General features: G+C 38.8%; 1 protein-coding gene and 1 pseudogene across 1 annotated transcript in view; both read right to left on the reverse strand.

Annotated features, from left to right (window-relative positions):
* The window catches only part of LOC119242111 (olfactory receptor 151-like), a 368,040-nt gene that overhangs the window by 196,380 nt on the left and 157,272 nt on the right, over nucleotides 1–14,388 (reverse strand). The gene's annotated exons all lie outside the window — the stretch shown is intronic.
* LOC119239936 (olfactory receptor 8B3-like) lies at nucleotides 12,680–13,603 on the reverse strand (annotated as a pseudogene).

Below are 14,388 nucleotides of genomic sequence, written 5' to 3' on the forward strand. Positions count from 1 at the left end.
TGGAATTCTTCTGCATGAGAAATTCATCTCTTCATCATTTTTAATTTATTCAGTCATTTATCAGTTTAACCGTGTGAACATTTAATTCATGCATTATGCTATAATCCAATAATACTTACTTTGTTGCTCTAATTTTTTAGTTTTGGTCACTGGGAACTTTTTTACCTGCTATTCCATGGCTCTTTGTAGTACCGGGTGGGTGGGGGGGGGAGGTTGGGTGTGTGTGTGTGTGTGTGTGTGTGTGTGTGTGTGTGTGCGCTAGAGTACTTCCTTACTTTGTTTTACTGCAAGATGCTCCAGGTTCATATTGTTTATTCCCTATCCCAGCATCGAATCAGTCATTTCTCTAAGAAACCTGCATTCCTCTCACTAGGGAGTTATATTAGAAGGTATAACCTATATGCTAGATGTGCTCGTTGCTAGTGGGTTGTCATTCCTTTAAGGCCCTCACAGTGGACAAAGCAAAGACATATGTTTGTATACTAATTAATGAGTACACAGTAACTCTTCATGTACGATCATTGATAAGCTGTTGGAAATTGCAACTGTAAGCAAAACAATATATAACAAGCCCAATTTTACCATAGCCTACTTGATATAAACAAAAGTAGAGTTTTGAAGCATAGTTCTGGTCATAAAACCATCACTTCTAAATAAAGAACCAAAACAGTTTACTATTAAACAACAATTTGTATGCCATTCATTTCTCAATCTGCTTATTCCAGTTCAGAGTCAAGAGTGACCAGCCCTATCCTGGAAATTCAGAACATAAGGCAGAAATGAATGAAATACCATTCAGTCACAGAGCATACTGAAACACCCACACTCACTCCTGTTGGGACACTTAGGACACACCAATGAACATTACATGCCCATCTTTCAGATGTAGAAGAAAACTGAAATAACCATAAAAAACCCACTCAGACTTGGGGAGTACTAAATTAAAAGAAATAAACTGATCATAGTATGCCCAGCCAGGAAATGAACATCTTTTTCTCATCAATTTATATCAAAACATTAAATGAAACATTATTTCAGGATATGCTGGGCACCTATAGATATGCGTGTATGTAGTCATCTTTACTGTATTAAGTAAATTGAGCTCATACTAATATCTCCAATGTTAATCTATTACCACATAGATCATTCCAGCTTCCTGTCTTTGCTTATTTACAAATACCCATTCAGTGGAGATAAACCTGGCCCACAACTCCCACAATTACTGTTCCATTTCCTTATACCTTGTACGTATACAACAGTATCAAAATTGTCATCCTATACCCTCATAGAAACCAACTTCATCAAAGTACAGTGCTTATATGCAGTTCCTTTGGCTTCACTCTTCCAGCACTTACTCTCTCTATCCCCATTGCGGAGGTTGTTTTGTAAATTCGTAATGCACTTAGATTTTCTTTTCATTATTTGCCCTCCTTCCTAGAATCTCATCCATTGCTGCTGGTAATGCAAATTGGCCTAACCCCTTTGGAAGAGACTTTGACACCTTCTTATAAAGATTAAAAAAAATAATTTTCTTTTAATCCAGCAACCATGCTTTTAGGTAATTAATCAATTGGCTTAAAAATTCATATCTAGGGCCTCCCCCGTGGCGCAGCGGTTGAGCGCTGGGTTGTGAAGCTGCCCGCAGCCTTTGCAACGCCAGTTCGATCCCCGGCCGCCGGGTGAGGGTCCCACATGGCGCACAGACCTCTCCTGCTGCCCGCTGCTCCCCTCAGCGGTATACTTTGTCAGTCTGCCTGCTCTGCTCTCTGCTCTGACTCTGGTGAATTTGCTCACCCTCCAGCGCTTCTGACTGTAGCCAGTGCATGTATAAATAAATAAATAAATCTTAAAAAAATTCATAATATACAAAACCCTGCTTATGAGTGTTTATAGAAGCTTTATTCATGATTGTGAAAAACTGAAAGCAAGTGAGATGTTCTTCAAAAGGTGAATGAATAAACCAATTGGTGTATCCACATAAATATTATTCAATAATAAAAAGAAATGAGCTACTAAACCATGAAAGATATGTAGGAGCCCTAAATACACATTGCCAAGTGAAAAAACCAGTCTGAAAAGACTAGATACTGTAGGTGTCCAATCGTACGCCATTTCAAAACAGGTAAAACTGGTAGAGACAGCAAGAATATTGTCAAGTTTTCTGAAGGAAGAGGGAAGGATGAGTAAAAGAAATATTTGGATTTCTTTTAGTACAGTGAAACTATTTTATTTGATACTATTATAGTGGACATTATACATTTCTCAAACCCCATAGAACTTTATAGCACAGTGAAGTTTAGTAAGTGCAAAATTAAAAATTATTTATGAGGTTATCTGGTATCTAAAATTTGCAGAGAGGAGCTCAAACTCAGGTATTAGTCCAAATAGTATACCACCAATGCTTTAAGGAATTTTTAAAGGACAAAAAGTAGGGAAGAGGATAGGACTGCAAGAGTTGTTTACCAAGAATTAGTGTTGGGGGCCTCCCTAGTGGCACAAGGGGGTAAGCACAGCACTATGAGCTATCTGCAGCCACTGCAGCATGAGTTTGATCCCCGGCCAGGGAGGTGACCCACATGACACAGGAGACCTCTCCTGCCTCAACCACTGCTCAGCAGAGTATTTCAGTCAATCTGCCTGTTCTGCTCCCCACTCTGTCTCTGGTGAATCCTCTCATCCCCCACCCCTGGCCTGTACCCCACTTCTTATATGCATGAATAAATCTTTTTTAAAAAAAAAAAAAAAGAATTAGTGTCGGTTATAGGTTACATTGCTTAGAGTTCACACATTCAGTCAAGCTGGTTTTTATCAATGGAGAGAAGAAAAAGAAAAAATTATCTTTTCACAGTTCTAGAGAAAGTTGTATCTAGCTGTAAATGGGTATCCCTCTCCCTCCCAGGTACCCTCCCCTCCTAAAGGTCTCAAATCTATAGTCTGCTTTCATTGATTAGTTTTACAGTTTGTCTGATCATTTGTTTATTTTCTCTAGACTCTACAAATATCTAGAACAATTGGTAGTGGATCAAGAAGATGTGGTTACATATACACAGTGGAATACTATTCAGCAAACCAAAAAGATAAACTCATGCCATTTGTGGCAACATGGATGGAACTAGAAGGAATTATTGTAAGTGAGGTGAGTCAGAAGGAGAAATATGGAATTCCTAGACTGAATCCTGCTAATTAAATAACTCCAAAGAGAACAAAAAAAATGTTTTAAAATGTTTGTCAGAAAGAACTATAATCAAATTATAATAGGCTCTCATCTAGCACTGAGAATTATCTCTTTGGTGGATGATAATTTCTGACTAATCATCAGGCATGTTATCATTAGATAGGATTGTGTCTTGCAAGGTGGGCAAGTCAATCCATTTAAATCACATAAAATGTGGTTTTGTATCAGGAACAGTTCAAAGAAAAAGCATACTACTTCCTGCAGAGTATGTGTAACAATTAGTGATAAAGATGTAGCAAGGAGAGCACAAGAAGATAATATAGAGAAAATATAACAACTATTCAACTGAAAAAAATAAAAGGATCACTCCCAGGATTGGTGGAACAAATAAGAAAGAGAGAGAAGGATAAGCAGAATCTTGAATCTCAGAGATGCTCTACAGGGATGTGATAGGATCAACTGAGAATTTGGAGGTGCTCCGCAGCTGATCCAACATGGAAAGAGACAAACAAGAAGGCCTGACAAGTCCCCGAGCCAATCAAAGGGCAAAGACCTAGCAATGAAGTGAGGGAAGAGTATGCAGCTGGTAAGGGGGTGTTGTAAGCTACTGACTATACATCTTAAGGGCACAGCTAGTTAGTCATATTGTCTATACTAGTAGGCCATTGGCACACCTTCTTTGGGGCTATAACTTTCAAATAATTTGCCCATTTATAAAATATCTTTTTATTATTGTGCTATCTTTTCATTATTTAAGTTGCTATATATTTTAGTTATAATACCCTTTTCTGATAAATGTATTACAAGTATTCTTGAAGCATGTCTTGGTTTTGAATTTTTTTGATAAATAAATGTTCTAATTTTAACAAAGTTCATTTTATCTTTTTTTTTGTTTGGTGGGTGAGGGTAGTGCTTTCCAGAATGTGTATAAGAAATCTATGCCTGTACCAACATGCTTTTCTATATTTTCTTTTAGAAGAGATGTCTTCTATCTCTCTTTTTTTTTTTTTTTTTTTTTTTTTTAAATATTAAATTTTATTTTTATATTCCCCCATACAATTGCAAACGCCCCATTCTGACCCCAATCCTTCCCCTCCCGCCCCCCCACCCCCAAAAAGTGTCTCTGGTTCATAGTTTTTTTGTTGATTTTGATTTTCACTTTCTTATATTCATTTTCCTGGTCCCTTATTTAAGTTTTCTAGATTCCTGCTATGAGTGAGACCATCCGGTATTTTTCTTTTTCTTTTTGGCTTATTTCGCTGAGCATGATCCCTTCCAGTGCCATCCATGTTGCTGCAAATTGCATGTGTTTATCTTTTTTGAATGCTGAGTAATATTCCATGGTATATATGTACCACATCTTCTTGATCCAGTCATCTATTTTTGGGCATTTGGGTTGTTTCCAAAGCTTAGCTATTGTAAACAGTGCTGCTATAAACATAGGAGTGCAGGTGCTCTTTGGAATTGATGTTTCTGTGTCCTTTGGGTAAATACCTAGGAGTGGAATTGCTGGATCATATGGAAGCTCTATGTTTAGTAGGTCCAGAAATCTCCACACAGCTCTCCATAGTGGTTGGACCAGTTTGCACTCCCACCAACAGTGCACAAGAGTTCCTTTTTCTCCACATCCTCGCCAACATTTGTTGTTGCTAGTTTTTTTAATATGTGCCATTCTCACTGGTGTGAGATGGTATCTCATGGTAGTTTTGATTTGCATTTCCCTGATTACAAGTGATGTTGAACATTTTTTCATATATCTGTTGGCCATTTGCATTTCCTCTTCAGAGAAGTTTCTTTTTAGCTCTTCTGCCCATTTTTTGACTGGATTATTTTCTTTGTTGTTGCTGAGTCTCATCAGCTCTTTGCAGATTTTTGTGATCAGTCCTTTATCATTAGTGTTGGGTGCAAAAATGTTCTCCCAGTTGGTGGGGTTTCTCTTTGTTTTTTATTGTCTCTTTTGCTGTGCAGAAGCTCTTTAATTTGATGTAGTCCCAGCTGTTTATCTTTCTCTTCACTATCACTGCTTTGGGTGATGTGTCTGTAAAGATGTCTTTGATGTGCAAATCCCGTAGTGTTTCGCCTATATTTCCTTCTATGTATTTTATGGTTTCAGGTCTTATGTCTAGTTCTTTAATCCATTTTGAGTTGATTTTTGTGTATGGTGTGAGGTAGTGGTCAAGCTTCATTCTTTTGCATGTAGCGACCCAGTTTTCCCAGCACCATTTATTGAACAAACTTTCTTTGCTCCAATGCATAGTCTTTTGCTCCTTTGTCAAGATTAGTTGACCATAAATCTGTGGGTTTATTTCTGGATTTTCTATTCGATTCCATTGGTCTGTATGTCTGTTCTTGTTCCAATACCATGCAGTTTTGATGATTATGGCTTTGTAGTATAGTCTGGGAGTGTGATGCCTCCATTTCCTTCTTTTTTTTTCAGTAGAGCTTTGGCTATTCGGGGTTTTTGGTGATTCCATATGAATTTCATCAATAATTGTTCTATTTCTTTGAAGAATGCCATTGAGATTTTGATTGGAATAGCATTGAATCTGTATATTGCTTTTGGTAGGATGGCCATTTTAATAATGTTTATTCTTCCAATCCATGAGCAGGGGATGTCTTTCCGTTTCTTTGTGTCTTCTTCTATTTCTTTTAACAGTGTTTTATAGTTTTCTTTGTATAGGTCCTTTACCTCTTTTGTTAGATTTATTCCCAAATATTTGATTTTTTTTGTTTCGATAACAAAAGGGGTGGTTTTTTTGATTTCTTCTTCTTCAGATTTATTGTTTGTGTATAGGAAGGCCACTGACTTTTGCGTGTTGATTTTGTATCCTGCCACTTTACTGAATTGATTGATGAGTTGAATTAGTTTTTCTGTGGAGATTTTGGGGTTCTCTATGTATATTATCATATCATCTGCAAATAGTGATAGTTTGACTTCTTCTTTTCCTATTTGGATTCCTTGGATGTCTTTCTCTTGTCTTATTGCTCTGGCTAGGACTTCCAGTATTATATTGAAAGCAGTGGTGAGAGTGGACATCCTTGTCTTGTTCCAGATCTTAATGGAACTGCTTTCAGCTTTTCACCATTGAGAATGATACTGGCTGTTGGCTTGTCATAGATGGCCTTTATGATGTTGAGGTATGTTCCTTGTATCCCAAGAATTTCAAGGGCTTTTATCATGAATGGGTGTTGCACTTTGTCGAAAGCTTTCTCAGCATCTATTGATATTATCATATGGTTTTTATATTTCTTTTTGTTGATGTGTTGGATAACGTTGATTGATTTTCGGATGTTAAACCATCCTTGTGCCCTGGAATGAATCCAACTTGGTCGTGTGTGAATTATCTTATGGATACATTGTTGGATTCTGATAGCTAAATTTTATTGAGGATTTTTGCATCAGTGTTCATTAGGGAGATTGGCCTATAGTTTTCCTTTTTTGTGTTGTCCTTATTCGGTTTTGGTATTAGTGTAATATTGGCTTCATAGAACGTGTTTGGTATTGTCCCTTCCTTCTCAATTTTTTGGAAGAGTTTGTGAAGGATAGGCACTAATTCGTCTCTGAATGTTTGGTAGAATTCATTTGTAAATCCATCAGGTCCTGGGCTTTTGTTTTTGGGGAGGTTTTTAATTACCATTTCAATTTCGCTGCTTGTAATTGGTCTGTTTAGGTGTTCTATTTCTTCTTTATCTAGCTTTGGGTGATTGTAGAGTTGTAGGAATTTGTCCATCTCCTCTAGATTGTTGAACTTGTTTCCATATAACTGTTCATAGTAGTTACTGATTATTCTTTTGATTTCTGCTGTGTCCGTTGTGATTTCTCCTCTTTCATTTATGATTCTGTGTATTTGTGCTTTCTCCCTTTTTTCCTTTGTGAGCCTGGCTAGGGGTTTGTCTTTTATTTATTTTTTCAAAGAACCAGCTCTTGGTTTCATTGATCTTTTGGATGTTTTTTTAGTTTCAATTTCATTTATTCTGCTTTGGTTTTTATATTCTTTTCTTCTACTGGTTCTGGGGTTTTTTGTTGTTCTTTTTCTAGATCTTTGAGCTTCGAGATTAGGTTGTTTCTTTGAGTTCTTTCTTGTTTTTTGATGTGAGCTTCTATTGCTATATATTTTCCTCTTATTACTGCTTTTGCTGCATTCCATACATTTAGGATATTGGTGTCCTCCTTGTCATTCAATTCAAAGATTTTTTAATTTCTTCTTTGATCTCCTCGTTAGTCCAGTGGTCTTCCAGTAGTGTGGCTTTTAATCTCCATGAGGTAGGATAGTTCCTTGCCTTCTTTTTATGATTTATTTCTAGTTTGATGCCTTCGTGGTCAGAAAAGATGGTTGGTATGATTTCAATCTTGGTGTATCTGTTGATGTTTGTCTTGTGCCCCAGTATGTGATCGATCCTGGAGAATGATCCGTGTGCGCTTGAGAAAAATGTGTACTCCGTTTTTTTTGGATTTAGTGTTCTATAGATGTCTGTTAAGCCCAAATGCTCTAGGTCCTTATTTAGAGCTTTGGTTTCTTTACTTATTTTTTGTCTTGTTGATCTATCCATTGTTGATAGTGGTGTGTTGAAGTCTCCCACTACGTATGTGTTTTCTCTGATGTCTGTTTTCAGAGAGGACAACAGTTGTCTGATATATTTTGGTGCTCTTTCGTTTGGTGAGTATATGTTAATGAGTGTTATTTCTTCTTGAAGTATTGTCCCCTTAATCATAATGTAGTGACCATTGGGGTCTCTTTTTATTTTTTTGAGTTTGAAGTCTGTTTTATCTGATATAAGTATAGCTGTTCCTGCTTTCTTTTTTGGCCCATTTGCTTGTAGGATTGTTTTCCATCCTTTGACTTTGAGCCTATTTTTATCTTTTGTAGCTAAATGTGTTTCCTGGAGACAGCAAAAGGTTGGGTTTTGTTTCTTAATCCAGGCTGCAACTCTGTGTCTTTTTATTGAAGAGTTTAGTCCATTTACATTTAGAGTTAATATTGATATGTTAGCATCTGTATTTGCCATTATGTTTGTCTTTCCTTTGATTTTATTTATTTATTCTTTTAATAACTTTTTTTTTTGGGTCTTCTTTCGTTGTTATTCGTCCCTCTGAGGTTCTGGCTTTAGGATTCCTTGTAGTATTTTTTTGGAGTGGGGGTTTAGTCGCAATGAAATTCCGGAGTTTCTCTTTGTCTGGGAAGGTCCATATTCTTTCTTCATGGAGGAAAGAGAGCTTTGCGGGATAGAGTATTCTTGGTTGGCATCTGTTTTCTTGGAGTCTGTTGACTATGTCCCTCCACTCTCTCCTTGCCCGTAGTGTTTCTTCAGAGAAGTCTGATGTCAGCCTGATTGGTTTTCCTTTGAATGTTATCTGTTTCTTCCCTCTTGTCAGCTTCATTATTTTTTCCTTGTCCTAGATTCTTGGGAGCTTTACTATTATGTGTCTTGCTGTGTTTTTCCTTTCGTCGTGGAAGTTTGGTGTTCTTCTTGCTTCTTGTATATCAATTTTCAGCTCCTTCTTCTCATTTGGGAAGTTCTCTTCAATTATATCCATGAATATTTTCTCTGTTCCTACATCTCTCTCCTCTCCTTCTGGAATTCCTATAACTCTTATATTTCCTTTCCTCATGGAGTCAGATAGTTCCCGAAGTCTTTCTTCATTCTTTTTCCTTCGTACTTCTCTTTCTTTTCTGTTTTGGTTCTTTTTATTTCTGTGTCTTCAAGATTACTTATCGTTCTTCCATTTCATCTATTCTGCTTTCATTGCTTTTCCCAGAGTTCTTTAGTTCCTCCATTAATTCTTTGATCTCCTGCATTTCTCTTACTTCCCTCTTTAGGGACTCAATTTCCTTCTTCTGATCTATCACTTTTTTAATCATGGCAATTTTAAATTCTCTTTCTGGAAGGCTCAGAAGTTCTTCCAAGTCGCTGTCGTTGCAATCTGGGGAGTGGTTTTCTTTTTGTGGTGTGCTTCTTTCCTGAGGAGTTTTTAGGTTGCGTGTGGTTCTTCTACTCCCTACTGTCTGTTTTCTAATTTGTCGTATGCGTTGGGACACTGTGTTGCTCGGACTGACTGACATCTTGGGTGAACTTCTCCGCTCCCCTCTGGCTCTTCCAGGAGCCATCTCTGTCTTCTGGGGGAGCTTTCTGCTGGTTTTAGGCAGTTTTTACTGAAGAAATGTCCCTGTTCTCAAATGGCGAAGCGGGATGCAGTCCCTGCGCCTCCGGTTTCAGGCACACTCTTCTGCGCACCCGGTCTGCCCCGGACGTGGGTGCCTGCTCCCTCTGTGGGCTCAGACTGCTGGTCGGAAGGGGCCTGGCGTGGAATAACTTCCCGGCTGGCCACTGGGTCCTCCAGAAACCTTCTGCCCTTTTCAAGCAGTCTTAAGAAATGCCCTGTTTTATAGGGTGTTAGTGACTTTTTTTTTCCTGGTCGCTAGGTGGCGCCAGAGATCTCTCCTATTGTCCTTGGGGGGCTGTTTTTCGCCTCCCCCCACCCCGTGGGACAGAGAACAGAGCGGGAATGGTAGGGTACACCTCAACAGCTTTGGGGTGCTGTGTCTGCCTTGTGCCCCACCGTCGTGGAGAAACCACGCCCCGAATTTTCGTGCCCCGGGTCTCAGTTCAAAGCCCTCAGTTCCAAGACGCGGGCTGTAGCCCAGTTCAGTGGCGCGGGAATGGCGCCTTTTGCACCGCTCCCGTGCCTGGGCGCCTGGTTCCTGCTCACTCAGGGAGGGACCTTCACCTCAGTGAGGACCTCCGCGCGTCTCCCCGCAAGCCTAGGTCACAGGCGCGGGGACCTGGGCAGCCGGGATCCCGGTCCGCGTTTTCTTTTCAAGCGTGCCAAGCGCGCCGCTTTCCCGCGCAGGCTTACCGGCAGCCCGGGCTGTGTGCGCGTCTCCCGGGGTCTTTGTTCTTCTCTAATGGCGCCCGGAGCCGTTCGCTCACCGCCGCGGCGGATCCTGCAGGGTTCGCCTCAGCTCCCGTTCACGGGGTGTGGTGGCTGCAATAGTTCCTTTCTGCTCCCAGTCCCGCTTGCTGCCTCGTTTGTTCTTGTTGGCCGTTTTGGTTTGTTGTTTCCTCCTCTCTGCGGGGTCGGAGAGTGCCGCCTCTGTGGGCGGGGGAGGGGAGCAGGGTTCTGCGCTTCCCTCCCTTCTAGTCCTCTTTTATGGCCACTTTCTTCTTCGGGCAGTTCGCTGGCGTCACCCGTTTATCTTCCGTGGCCCAGTTCTCACTGGGACCTGCCGCTTTTCCTCCCTATTCACTTTTTTTAATGGGAGATCTTACTCGCAGCGTCTCCTCGCCGCCATGTTGCTCCGCCCCCTCTTCTATCTCTTCTTTTAGAAGATTTATGTTTGAGTTTATGTGTATGGCTTTGATTTATTTAAAATTAATTTTTGTGTATGTTGTGAAGTAAAGACCAAGGATCATAGTTTTTCTCATGAATAGGTGGCATTTCCAATATTATTTAATTAAAAAAATCTTACTTTTCCCATGGATTTATTTTGTTATTTGGTCAAAAATCAATTCAATATTAAGTAAGGCACTGTTTCTGGATCTTCTGCTCTGTGATTTGACTATCTTTGTAACTGTCTTGATTATGAGCCTTATACTAAGTTTTATAGTGTCCGTCCATTGTCATTTTGGGTTCCTCAAAAAAGGAAGTAATTAGACTTACAAGACATTTACTTGTACTGTGACTAGTACTATGGTACTATGGTAAAAGATAAAATGGGAAGGATTTGAAGTCAGGGATTAGTTCTACGACACAGAGTGAACATCTTATACCTAAGAAAGGACAGAAGGAAGTTTTAAGTAGGAAAATCTCAGACCACAGTGCAATTCTAAAAGGTCCTAGTTGAAATGACAAAATCTCTAAGCAAAGAATGTCTCTCAGAAAGGGTCACTGTTACTCACAATAAACCAACACTAATGACACATGGACCTAGATCACTGCCTGGGGACCTCTCAGAGTAAGCATGGACTCTCCCTGAACATTATGGTGTATTCAAAGGAGTAGACTTTCAGCCAACAATATTGCCAATAGCAGATCTCTTCAAGAGGAGCTGAGCTGTACCTCTCCATGACTTCCAAGGCTACCCTTCAAAAAGAAATTAACCTGAAAGTTCTGATTTATGTATTATTATATCATATTATTTATAATACTAAATTTATTACTTTAAAAAACAAGATTATGTAATGCAATAAATACTTCTTGACCTTCCACTATATTTGACAATCTAAATACACTGACATAGAAAACATTACAGAAATATAGAAATTATATTAAACAGCATCCAGAAAAATATGCTTTTGTCTTACTGGTGAGTAAAATGTTGCTTGGAAAATAGTTTACTATGATTAATGTATATCCTTCTCATAATAAACCTCAGTAAGTAATAAAGAAACTAATATCTATATACTCTTTTCAAAATATTTGATATCATATTAGCTAATAATGAACACAAGGTTTATAATGAATTACAACCCACCCCCAATATTGGGATCCTGGAATATATATGTATTGATATATAGAGAATAATATACCCATCTCCTATCAGTGCTATATTTGGTAATAAATGTGAAATTATGTGTATTCTCTCCATAATAAAAGCACTGGGCTATAAGAGAATCTCAGAAGCAGATACAGATTTTGTCATTCTCAAATGGAACAAGAAAAGACAGTATAATAAAAGTGCAAAGAAAAATAGACCAAAAGGATGAGACCAGGGAGCATCTGATTCTCTTTTAAACTATATACACAATTTGCAGTGAAGACATATCTTTGAATCCTACTACTTGTATCAGTAACTGTATGGTTAAGAATGAAATGTCTTCTGTAGTATTTGTCACATCTATGTGCAATCTGCATAGCAAACTACTTATTAAACTCACTATATTTGTACAGAATAGAAATAATCCAAGAGACAAAAGGAGTATAAAAATATTGGGGGAAGTCAGTGCATATTTTCCCTTTATAATCATGCTATTAGAACTCTAGAAATATGTGCAAGAAGGAGGAGATATAGAAGCAAAAAATAACACAAGATCAGCTCTCTGGGTAATAATAAGGTAAGCTTATTATAACACACCTAACACAACCTGTTCATATTAACATGGCTATGAATAAAGCCTCTTCTTGAAAAACACTAATAAAAATTAAATTAAAAAGTAAATATCTTTACTTTTTAAAATTTTTTTAAAAAGATTTATTTATTTATTTTTTTGTTTATTTATTTATTTATTTATGCAAGCACTGGGTACAGTCAGAAGCGCAGGAGGGTGAGAGAATTCATCAGAGCCAGAGCGGGGAACAGAGCAGGCAGAAGGACCGAAGTACACTGCTGAGGGGAGCAGCGGGCGGCAGAAGAGGTCTGCGCGCCATGTGGGACCCTCCTCTGGTGGCCGGGGAGCAGCCGGGGATCGAACCGGCGCTGCAGAGGCTGTGGGCAGCTTCACAACCCAGCGCTCAACCACTGAGCCACCAGGGAGGCCCAAATATCTTTACATTTTAACTCCTAATTAGAACATGTGAAGCAGGGCTTTCTTCAGTGCAACCTTGACATCCCTGTTTCTTAAACTGTAGATCAGGGGTTCAGCATGGGTTCCACATTAGTGTAGAAAACTGAAGAAACTTTTCCCTGCCCCATAGATCCATGAGAGGATTATTTAAGATACATAAATGCTGATGAACCAAAAAAAAGGGAAATAGCAATGATGTGCGAGCTGCAGTTACTGAATTCTTTTGATCCTCCCTGAGTGGATCTAATATGAAGACTGCTAGTGAGGATGAAGATGTAAGAAATTGGGATGGTAACACTTGGTACTGTGATATTAATGCCCATGACAATAAGAACTACTACTTAATTGACATAAGTGTTGGTGCAAGAGAGTTGAAGGAGGGGGAAGATGTCACAGAAGTAATGGTTGATGACATTTGCATTGCAGAAGGTTAATCTAAGCATGCATCCTGTGTGGGCAGTGGCTCCAGCAAATCCCATCACATATGCAGCAAAACTTGGCAGAGAACAGACCTGATGGGACATGGTAACTTTATACAGCAGTGGAGTACAGATGGCCACATAGTGATCATAGGCCATTGAAGTCAACATACAGCATTCCAAGATGACAAAAAAAAAAAGAAAGAAAAACAATTAAGTCACGCACCCAACGGTAGGAAATTATATTCTTCTTTGATACAAAATTCTTTGGAGTAAAAACAGAAGAGTAGCAGAGATCAATGAAGGATAGATTGAAAAGGAAATAGTACATGGGGGTGTGGAGGTGAGAATTTAGACCAATAAGGTTGATCAAGCCAAGGTTGCCCACCATGCTAACAACATAAATCATTAGAAACAGATAGAAGAGAGGCTGCTGGAGCTCTGGATGGTCTGTTAATCCAGCAATAATAAATTCAGTCACTAAAGAGTCATTTCTCGCCAGCATACTTATCTTCAAAAATCTGTGAGAACAGAAGAAAATTCCATTAATAGGGAACCCAGCTCTCCCCTTAAAAGCTCTCAGTTATGAGGAGGTACTCAGACAGGTAGAAATCAAGAAAATTCTCCTTTTTTCATGGGGTCTGATTGTAGCCACATACTTCTCACAACATATCACTTGTCTTTTGTCTGCATAAGCTGCAGGTGACAAAAAAATTTCTCTTGTCTGTATTACAAGAGAGGGATGGAGTACTGAGGATCAAAGCTACCTGCTAATGAGCTTCAATAGTATGCTTGTTTCCCCAAATTCATCTGTTTCTTAGCTTCCTAGTTTCCAATCCTGTTTCTATTACCCACCAGAAACCTCAGTTGCTCTGCGATATGCATCAGGAAAGGCAGGATTTCTCCAGGGTAAACACGCTACAAATACTGATTCCCAAGAAGGGAGTCCTTAACAGTTTATAGGACTTTCGGACACCTTCCTACAAGATTCCATGTAGTCACTAATTGGTAACAATGAGGAGAGCCGTGGTAGTCTGAGATTTATAATTAACTGTGCACTCCAGCATTTCTCCTCATTCTTTTCTCTATTCCATCTAGTTGAGCAGAAAATGAATGAGTGTGCTTTCCTGAATTTTGTAGGATGACATGAAAAAAAATAATTTGGGTGCTGATTAAACTAGTTGTTAAGTTTGTGAAAATATATCAAGTGTATAGTTAGATAAAATATTCTATGCAAGTAGCATTTTTCAATTGAAATGTCATTTTAAAAAAGATAAATCTCTGATGTTG

Source organism: Talpa occidentalis, unplaced genomic scaffold (assembly GCF_014898055.3).
Source record: "Talpa occidentalis isolate TD23 unplaced genomic scaffold, MPIMG_talOcc4v2.1 talOcc4.12, whole genome shotgun sequence".
Lineage (NCBI taxonomy): Eukaryota > Metazoa > Chordata > Mammalia > Eulipotyphla > Talpidae > Talpa > Talpa occidentalis.